The following is a 10,573-nucleotide window of genomic DNA, read 5'->3' on the forward strand; positions in this document are numbered from 1 at the left end:
TTTACATTGAAAGAAGTAGAAGGTTCTCATACTGTTATTATCTGATTGGTACAGACAAAGTGTAGAGAGTTCTGAGATTTCTAGTAGTCTCCTAAGATCAACACTTTGATTGCCCTAATGTCCTATCTGATTGGAAGATTACAGTACTTTGATCTGGGTAATAATGACATAATAGTTTACTGAGCCACTCACTGTAACACAACTTGTGTTCTGAGCCTGTAATAAGTACATGATCTGTACATTCTGTAGAGAAAACAATGTGTGTAAGCCAATTCTGAGACTGTACTCACTTGTGGTTCTGTTTGCAAATGCTTATAATGTAGAATAGTTGGGTGTTCTTAGAGTAGGCTTTTATGAGTCACATGAGTGTTTGGAATTGATCACTGTGATTGTCTGTATGTAATGTATAGTTCTTAGTGTGATACTGATTGTTTTATCTCTTAGTGTGTCTGCTTGTGACTGTCTACAGTCACATGGTTGATTTAATGATTAGCAGGCTGAATGTAAGTTCTGTGTGTGTGTGAACATTGTTACTTATTCTTCCTACTTCCTTCCATCACTCTTACTATGTTATTACTACTCTCTAGCAAATCTGACAGTAAGTGTTACACTCTTTTCCACTCTTTTTATACTGATTTTGTGATTTTCCTCAGAAATTGTGTGTACAACAATGTAGTAGCTAGTAAGGGAATGGATATGAATGACAAGCTAGTCAAACATACACTTAGTAAGTACTTCTGTAAAGTGTATTGTCTCTGACTCATATACTAATGTACTCTACAGGTTCTAATACAGAAAACAAACCAGAGGACAAGGTTGTGAAGGAGGAAACTAATAGATTGACTATGGATCCTAAGTCTAAAGACAAAGAGAGCTCAGACAATAATGCTCACAATAACAATGATTCAGAGGGTGAGAAAGTATTGTCTATACTAGTAGAGAGTCAATCTGATAGTAAGTCTCCTGTTTCCTGTTTTCTGATTCTGTCTACTAACACAGAACATCTTGTAGATTGTAAGGCAATAGTGGAGGAGCTTGCAAAAGTAAAGGAGGATGAGGCTACTATTAGGGCAAAAGTAAAGACAGAGGCTGAGAAAGTAATACAGGCTAAGGTTAAGGAAAAGGCTTAGACTAAGGTAAAGAAGGAGAAGGAGAGAGGAAAGGAGAAGGAGAAGGAGAAGGAGAAGGAGAGGGAGAAGGAGAAGGAGAAGGAGAAGGAGAAGGCTATAGTCTTAGTATAGTTAGTAATAAAGTAGAAGGATAGGAAGGAAAAGGAGGGGTCTAAAAGTATGTGTACAAGTATAACTAATAAACTGTACACAATAACTAACTGTTTACACAGGTTCTGATACTGTTACAAACACAGAAAAGTCAAAGGTGGTAGTAGAAAAGGGGAACAAGCTAAGTATGAATTAAATGTATAGTTAACAAATTGTGTACTACTAATATTGTCTTTGTTTAGTTTCTAAAGAATTTACAAAACTGGAAAAGAAAAAGCTAGTTGTAGAGAAAGAGAAGGTTAATACAAGAAGGGAATGGAAGGAGAAACAAGTCATAGTCAGTAAGTACAAGTATGGCTAATGAATTGTGTTAAGCTAATACAATGTTTCTCCTAGTTCCTTAAGTAGTTATAAAGTTAGAAAAGAAGAAAGAGGACAAAAGTAAGGAAAAAGGTAATATGAATGAGGGGTAATTGATTTTCTGAGTATACTGACTCTATTTTGTTGTCTAGAGCCAGTACTAGTACTCCTGAGTAAGAAGTACACTATTGTAAAGGTAGAGATTCTAGTCTCTAGTAAGGAAACACACACAAAAAACCAGAAGGTTGTAGTAGAGTCTTTAAGCAAGGAGGACAAGGATATCCCTCTGGATTGGGTGGAGGGAATGGTCTTCTACACACCCAAGTGTGTAAAGTGTGTAGAGAGGCACAAGAGTCCTTAAGGATCTACTTACTAGACTGTAATAGATTGACTGTACTATAGTAATCTGAGTAAGTCTGTTTCAATCTTATTTTTGACTGTGTCAATAGTGATCATTTGTGTAGAAAACTAGTACACAGTGTGTATATTCTGCTACTCTGAATGTAGCCTGAAGGGAATCTAGTGTAAGACTAGAGGGCAAACTACAGAATTGTACAGTACAACTTAGAACCTGTGTTCTATCATCCCTCTAATCATGTATAGTAAAGCTAGAACAGTCTACAACCTCTACTCACAGATAACTAAGGAGCTGAACAACCTAGAGTTGTAGCTGATGACAATAAAGAACAAGTTTGATACAAAGATTATAGCTCTGAGGCAGAGTATCAACTTCTTAACTATAGTAGTAGAAGCCTCTATAGATAGTAGGGTGGAAGAGTTAGAGTAGGAAATAGAACAGGGTAGAAAGTAGTGAAATAAAAATCCAGTTATGTTTTTATGAAAAAAAACTGGAAATGTAAGGAATAAACAGAATAGAACAGAAATGGATAGAATGGATAGGAAAATAGATAATATAAAGAGTTAAGAGGAATGGAATGGATGGATGGATATATTTATGATTTATGTATAGAACTAGTAGAATAGGATGGGACTAGGTGGAAAAGAATCATAATTTGTATAAAGGTTTATATACTTATAGAATGTTGTATAGCCTTTTGCAATTTATCATAAATAAGAAGGAATGTAACAGAAGATCAGAAGTATGTGAATATAAAATGTAACAAAGCATGGAGAACTGTAGTTGAACACAGTATTTACAGATTTACACAACTGTTAGGTGTTGCTAGTAGGGAATCAATCCCTATGTTTTAGTTTCTAGTACAAGACTAGGAGGGTATATTGAAAAATTGTACATTCTTAAATCAGGAGTCTGTGACTTCTGTGCTTGGTTCTACTTCAAGCATAGTATCTGAAGCACAGTTGTTTAGATCATCTGTATCCTTGCAACTAGTCCTGTACAGTTCTGCATCTTCTAGTGTTAGTTCTGTAGCATTAATGAGACACAAGATAGGAACTGTTAAATGTGAACACAGAAAATACAGAATTAAGCAAAATACTGTAATACATAACTTGGCCACTGCTCTGTCCAGTTCTGCTACAACATAAGTGTTTCCTTTTGTTCTTTGCACCACTACAAACAGTCCAAGGTATTGTGGTTTCATCTTTTGTCCTAAGTTGTTACTCACTTTCAAATTGCAGATTAGTACTAGTGCACCTGGAGCAAAGTTGTAGTCCTTGATCTGATTACAATTGACTTCTGCAAAATGCTTTGTGTATCTTTTACAGGCTTTCTGAACACATTCCATCATTTGTGTAAGGTTGTCCAGTCTCTTCTACAATTGTTACACTTGTATTACTATCAGTTCCTCTGTTGTTAGTGGCAATCCTTTGAGTGGAACCAAATACATTGCCTTGTTCAGGTCAAACAGTAATATCAGCTCTACTCTATGAACAAGGTAATAAGGAGAATATCCAGTTGCTTTCTGAATTGTAATCTGCTCTGCCCAGAACACAGAATGTGTGTACTTATACTAATGTCCAATATTGTCTCCTACTGTCTTTACAATTGCTTCCTGTACATCCAAGTGTTTCTGCTCAATAATTCTGTTTGTGCAGGAGTTATACACAGAAATCCAAATATGATTGATGTGGTATTGTTCTCACAAATAGTCCAACACTACAACATAAGGTGTTCTGTTGTCTGTTATGAGCTCAGAACATGCCCTGTATTGGTATAAAAGTTCCTCAAAGATGAACTGTCCTATTGTCCTTCTGTTCTCTACACAAAGTATGTGAAACTTTGGATACCCTGATAACAAACAGTGTGTATGCACAATATATCAGAATCTTCCTACTTTCAGCATAACCTTTGTATCTATGTGGATCTTTTGGAAAAGCAGCACAATCTCCAGAATACTTGGTGGAATCAGCACTTGTTGCATCTGCTGAGTCTGACATGCATAACAAGTCCTAATGAAGTACTTGATGTCTTCTGTAAGTAATGGCCACCAGAACCAATCCAGTAAACAGGCTTGTACTACAAAGATTCCCTTGTGTCCTAAGTCTTTGTGTACTATCCTAACCAACTCCCATCTCCTGTCCTTATCTGGCACAATCTGATACTTTCCTTCAGGACCTTAATGCCAAATCTTATTGTTCTGTACAAAGAACTGTACTGTGTATTGTATAAACGTTAGAAAATCAGCATCTACAATTCTACTTAGTTTGTAGAGCAAGCTAAGATACTCTTTCACAGCCTTCAGTCTTGCTTCTTGCCTTTCAGTAGTTGGTGATTGTAGAAATCATTCTACTGTTGTATCCAAACCCTCAGTCTTGTTACTGTGGATACTACACAGAACCCCTATTGGCTCTAGATTGTCACCTTCTACTTTGTCATCCACTCCCTCTACCTGCTTGGTTCCTATGACTCTGTAAGACTCTCCTCTAGGTTCCCACTCCTGTAGTCCTTCATCTGCTTCATCTTCCACTCTTCTGTGTTCTGGATTGAGTTGTTCCAGTCTATCTCAATGTATCCAATTCTAGTTCCCTTTCAGAATAACAACTTCTAGGAATAATCTACATTACAGTCTGCCAGAATGTCTTGCCTGTAGTGTGTCCTCATTTACTTGAAATGATTTGTTAATAATGTTGTTGTGTGTCTCCCAGTGTATTGTATCTGAAACCTGGGACTGTGTTTCTACACACTTGACTAACAAAGCTTTGTGTTCCATAGACCTGTAAGGCTCTGGCTAATGTCTGTGTTGTGTAGATTCTATTTCTGCTGTGTAAAATCTGTATGACTTGTCAATCCAGTCTTCATAGGTTTTGTTGTTTGAGGGGTCTTCAGGTGCTGCTCAGTGTCACAATAATCTGTCTGTACACTTAAAGTCTGATGCAGGAATGTGGCAGAACTCGAAATCAAATAGCAAAATACTGGCTATCCAGCAATTAATCATAGCATTAGGCTGTAGGTCAGGCTTATTAATCATTCCCTTTATGTATGAAGCATCCATTTCTACAATTAATTTCTTAATACCTATAAGATATATGTGTAATGTGTGAAGTGTATGATAAAGTCTGAACAGCTCTATTTTTGCTTACAAATATTGTACTTGTGTTACATTCCAGTTAATCAATCTGAATTGATTTATTCTCTGTTTGTGATCCAGGTGCTCCTGACTGATATACTATCCTACTCTAATGATAGACAAATCTACTACCAAGACTACTGGATACTCTGACTTGTAGTCAATTGGTGTTAGTGTAGGGCAATGTAAAACTGCTTCCTTGAGTGTGTTCATAGATTTCTGTGCTTTGTCATTCTAATTGAATATCAAGTTCTTTTGTGTGAGTTGATTGAGTGGTTGTACTAACTTTGTGTAATTTTGAATAAAAACACAAAGCACTCCTACTGTTCTGAGAAATCCCTGTACTTCTGTAACACTCTTACAAGGCAGCCAATCCCTAACCTTCTGTATTTGCAATTCTTCAGCCTCTCTCCCTAAATATGTCAGCTTATGCCTAACAAATATTGTAGATTCATTATAAAGCATTATCTTCTTCCCAGAAAACGTCCCTCCTACAGCTTTCACTCTCTACAAAATCTGGTTTATGTCCATCAGATGCTTGTATACAAACTTCCATATTCCCTCATTCTCAGGAAGCATTTCCTCCATTCTGTCTGCTTTCTCATATCTTGAGCAGGGTCCAATTACTAGAACATTGTCTGTGTATAGGTTCATAACATGTAGAATCTTGTTGTAAAGAATAAACACTAAGTCATTATGTAGAATCTGTACTGAGTTAGTGTAACCTATTGGTAACACTGTTAAGCAAAACGTTCCTAGAGGTGTCTAGAACATTGTCAGATCTCTAGACTGCTCATCCAAACTCCTCTGATCAAACACAATATACAAATCAAGTTGTGTATAGTATGCACAACCTCTACAGCTTTCCACAATTAGTTCCATGTTTGGCAGAACAGCTGTGTCCTTTATTATAACTGTATTTAACCTCTGCAAATCAATAATAAATTGTAAGGATACTCTGTCTTTCTTTGTGACACAAAACTATTGTGATTAATAGGAGGAATTCAACAGTTCTATTGCTCTGTTACACAACTTCTCCTTCAACAACTCAATCACCCTCTTCTCAATTCTGTGTGTAATCAGAATACTTTTCTCTACCTATAGTACATACTCTACAGTCAGAATTTGAATAGGATCAAAATATGTAGGGTCTAACATCCCTCACTCCTCTTCTGTCCATACAAATGCTTCTGACTGTAGTATTAATAGGTTCTCTGTGAGTTTCCATTCTTCCAGCTATAGGAATCCTGATTGTAATTCTCTAATTGCTTGCATCCATTCTTCTGTAAGTCTGCTAGTAGACACAAAGGGCTATAGTATTGTTAGTAATATAGGCATTCTGGCTAGAGGATTAGGGTACTGTTGTCTGACTATACAGAACTCCTCTGGAAGTACTCTAGGTATAGGGCACACCTTATTCACAACTTTCTTGTAAGCCCACAAAACTGTGTTGAGTTTGTCATCCAGTGTATTAAGAATTACTAACTTCTGTGACTCTGCTACCTCTATTATCTATGATTCTGTGACTCATGATCCCTGACTGTAATCCTTTCTTACATTTACTCTATTTCCTTTGTCTCTTCCTCTGTATAGAATCATTACCTTACTATTACTCTTCTGCTTGTTTGTTCCTAATCTGCTTGTTATATGTGTATCTCCCTGGAATTACAGTGTTTCTGGTTCCTTAACACTTCTTAAAAATCTGTCTCCAGCTTGTATTGTGGTGCTCTCACTCTAGTAGACAGAGACTACCTCCTAGACAGATCATTTAGGTTCTGAAGCATTATGTACTGCTTCCTGTTTGCAAAATCTTTGGTTTCACATTCTGTAGTCACAAAGAACAGTCTACCTAGCAAGATCCTGAACAGAGCTTTCTACACAACTTGTACTGTAATATCTATGTAAAGTATTCCTATAGAGAGTCACAACCTTAGAATCTGTCCTACAGTCAATCCCTGACCTGTATCTACTGTTTCAAGCATAATAACCATATTGTAATCCAACAGAATCTTCAATACTTCTTATATGTCAGCTCAAACTATGTTCATACTTGAACCCTGGTCTAGCACACAATCTACCTCAATTTTTCTGTCTACTAATGCTTTGAGTGTACAGAGTAGAAGCAAATGGTTGACTTCTACTAACATGTTGTAATACTACTATAGTACACAAATGTTCAATCCTGTAACAGGCAGTTCTTTACTGTAGAACACAGTGTTTCTATCTGTTCAGTACCTTAATGTAACTAATTTGCAAGTCTTCTTACAAAGCTCTAGAGACAATGTGAGCAACTCCTACTGTGTAATACACACTTCCTGGTCCAAGCTGTAATCTAAAACTCTTCCAGCTATTTCCAGGTCCTCAATTGGTATAATGTAGTAGTACAGGTACTCCTTTATTCCAGTTGCATCTTACTGTGTACTTGCTAGTACTAGTCTGATTTCTACAGGTTTTGCTACTTTGTAATCATGCCCTTACTTTCCCTTCCCCTTCACATCCTTTACTTTTGATTGTTCCACAACCTTCTTGTAGGCTTCTCCTAGCATTACTTCAAGCCTTTTGAGCTCTGTAAGGTTCTCCACCTCCTCCTCTTCTTCTTCATCAACCTCTACTATTGTAACTAGTACAGGAGCTCCTAGACTGTGTACTACAACTGGTACAGTCTGTACAAAACTAACAGAGTACATTTACAACAATAGAAAGTAGCTATCAACCTTTTCCTTCAAGGTCTGCCCTATCCCAGAAATGGTGTTTCTGTTAGCTATAATAATTTTATTGTCTGGGCTCTGTGTACACTTCCTGTTTGTAATGTATTCTGACACTTTTGAGTAACTGTGTATAAAATGTTCAGATTCTCTACAAAACACACAACTTCTGTTTCCTGATCCTCTGCCTGAACCTCTACTATATCCTCCTCCTCCTGATCTTAGGCCTTACTTTATTGACTCTACTTGCAATTGTAGACTCTAAAGCACTTCCACAATACTTGTCAAATTAACTTCCTCCTGTTTGACCAGAATCACAGGCTGACTCACAAGTGTATCTGATCCACTAACTACTGTGAGTGTAGATCCCCTGAGGATTGACCCTACTGTAGCTACAACTTGTATAATATTGTATGCAAGTCTGTCCTTATGGTTCAGACACTTGATTTCTAACTTCTGTGCCAGTTTTTCTATGATTGCTCTACAGAACACACACAGAAAAACATAGCAAGATTCCTCTAGTAATAGCTTATTGTTAGTCATCAAATAGGTTGCTATGAGTGTAAACTCTTAGTAGTATGTTCCCAATTTGTCCCTATTTGTAATTCCTCTCTCTGCCCATTTCTGTACTACAGTATCCAAGTCACTTCTAGCATATTGTACTCCTGTCTTGAGACTCAGGTAATACACAATTACTCCTGTCTTAAATGTATCCTAAGACACTTTATCTGTATTATCCTACAAATCCTCCACTTCTACAGGCACATACTTTATTGTGAGCAGAATGATATCTGCTCTAGCTATGTTGTATTTGTTTGTAAGACTTTCCATGTCTGTAAAATACCTCTACAATTCTCAGGGCTTGGTTCTGTCAAAGGACAGTGTATTATGTACTCTGTGACAAGACAGCTTTAGAACATTCAATGTAGCCATTGGCTGTACTGTTGGCCTTAGTTGTAATAGAATTTGTATGTTTACTTGTAGTTGCTGAAGTAGTTGTATGTCACTTGCAAGTTGTTGTTACTGTAACTAGAGCTGTGTTGTTAACAATACACTAGCTACTAGTGAGAGTAATAATACTGGCTACTAGACTGTCTCCATTTCTTGTAGAGATGACTGTGCTCTTCTGTAATGTAGTGTTCCAGTTACAGTCAGTTGTGATGTTGATACATTTTAGGAAAGTTGTAAGGTAGCTGACAATCTTGTACACAATTCTGGGGACATTAAATGTGGCAGTTTGTTGCAAATTTGGAAACTGATTACTTGAGGATTGAGTGATAATGCTACAAGGTCTTCTTCTTCCTTCTCTTTGTTACTGACTCAAGTGCTCTACTGTTCCAATAGTGTTTCTAAGGTTTCTGTAATATCAGATTCTGTACTTCTAGTGTTCAGACTATTAGACATTTTGCAGCACAATTGGATTCTAGCAGATCTGTATGTTCTGCTCAATACAGGTACTAGTGCTGACTGTGACTGAGTTGACCTAAGGCCACAGGCTAGTGTCTGAGAAACCTGTTTGGGATGCTAAGAACTGTTAGAACTCATGTTGTTTAACTATGGAAACCCTCCTCACAGTAGGCTCTAGATGAAACTCCTGTAAAGTGTCTAAGAGAAGAACACAGGTGATTTGTTAAGTTTGAGGGGGAGCTAAACCACAAGTCTTAGGAGACTAGAGTGGTTCCAAACAGGTGCAAGTTCTTCCAGCACAGTTGCAACCTTAGAAGAGAGATGTAAATAACAGAATGTGCACTTTGCAAAGCACACAACAAACAATCTGATACAGAAACTATTATGAGATGATTAGTTCATTAACAGACAAACCATAAGACAATGACTTCATAATGTCTTAGTTAGAATACATACAATATAAGGACAAGAGACACTAAGTAGTCAATTGTCACCTCACCCCTTGTCTATGTGTGCCCTCCTTAAGTTTTCCCTCTCAACAGGTTATGAGCCTTAAGCTCCCTACATACATGTATCCACTATACACTCTAAACTCTTTACTTGCATACATTTGCACACATTTGCATTATGGTTCCCCCATGTATGGATACACACTGTAAACCAGCTGATGTACCTAAATACTTCAGTCAAAACATTACAATGCTTAAGACTGAAGCAAACTACAAGATGTGGCACTACTGTATTGTTTCTAGTGTTGCAGCTACATGCTTCAAACACTTACTAAAGGATGAACTGCAGAACAAAGCTGAGAGGGAGATGGCTAAGGCTATTCATACATGCATAGTTAATAACATTGCCAACACAATATTGGCAAACTATATACACTTCAATATGTCTATTCCTCAGTTAATGAAAGTGCTTGAAGAATGCTTTAACCCCTAGACAGTACATAAAAAGGCTATCAACAAATCAGCACTGTTTATTTGTAGAGACTATGTAAAACATTTCAGACATACATTAGACAGACTTGAGGAAGCATACACAACTCTGTCTGCTAACAGTGATCCACCATGTGACTCTACATACAAAGTAGCAATATTGCTTACTACTCCTGAGCAATATACACACATAGTAAATACAATAATACAATCTACTGATGCCCAAAACGAAGGCAAACCAGTCAATGAACATAAGAAAGTTAAACTGAAGCAACTAATCCTTGTATTGTAGAATGCCTACAACAATTACTGTGTTAAACGAGTACAAGATTCCAATGATCAGATAAAGAATAATGCACACATTAATACAATGTATAAAGCTAATAAGTAGAGGAAATTCAATCTGCCAAATCTGTTCAATCTGACAAAAGCAAAATGTTTCAATTGTAGAAAAA

This window comes from Fomitiporia mediterranea (assembly GCF_000271605.1).
Source record: "Fomitiporia mediterranea MF3/22 unplaced genomic scaffold FOMMEscaffold_2, whole genome shotgun sequence".
NCBI lineage: Eukaryota > Fungi > Basidiomycota > Agaricomycetes > Hymenochaetales > Hymenochaetaceae > Fomitiporia > Fomitiporia mediterranea.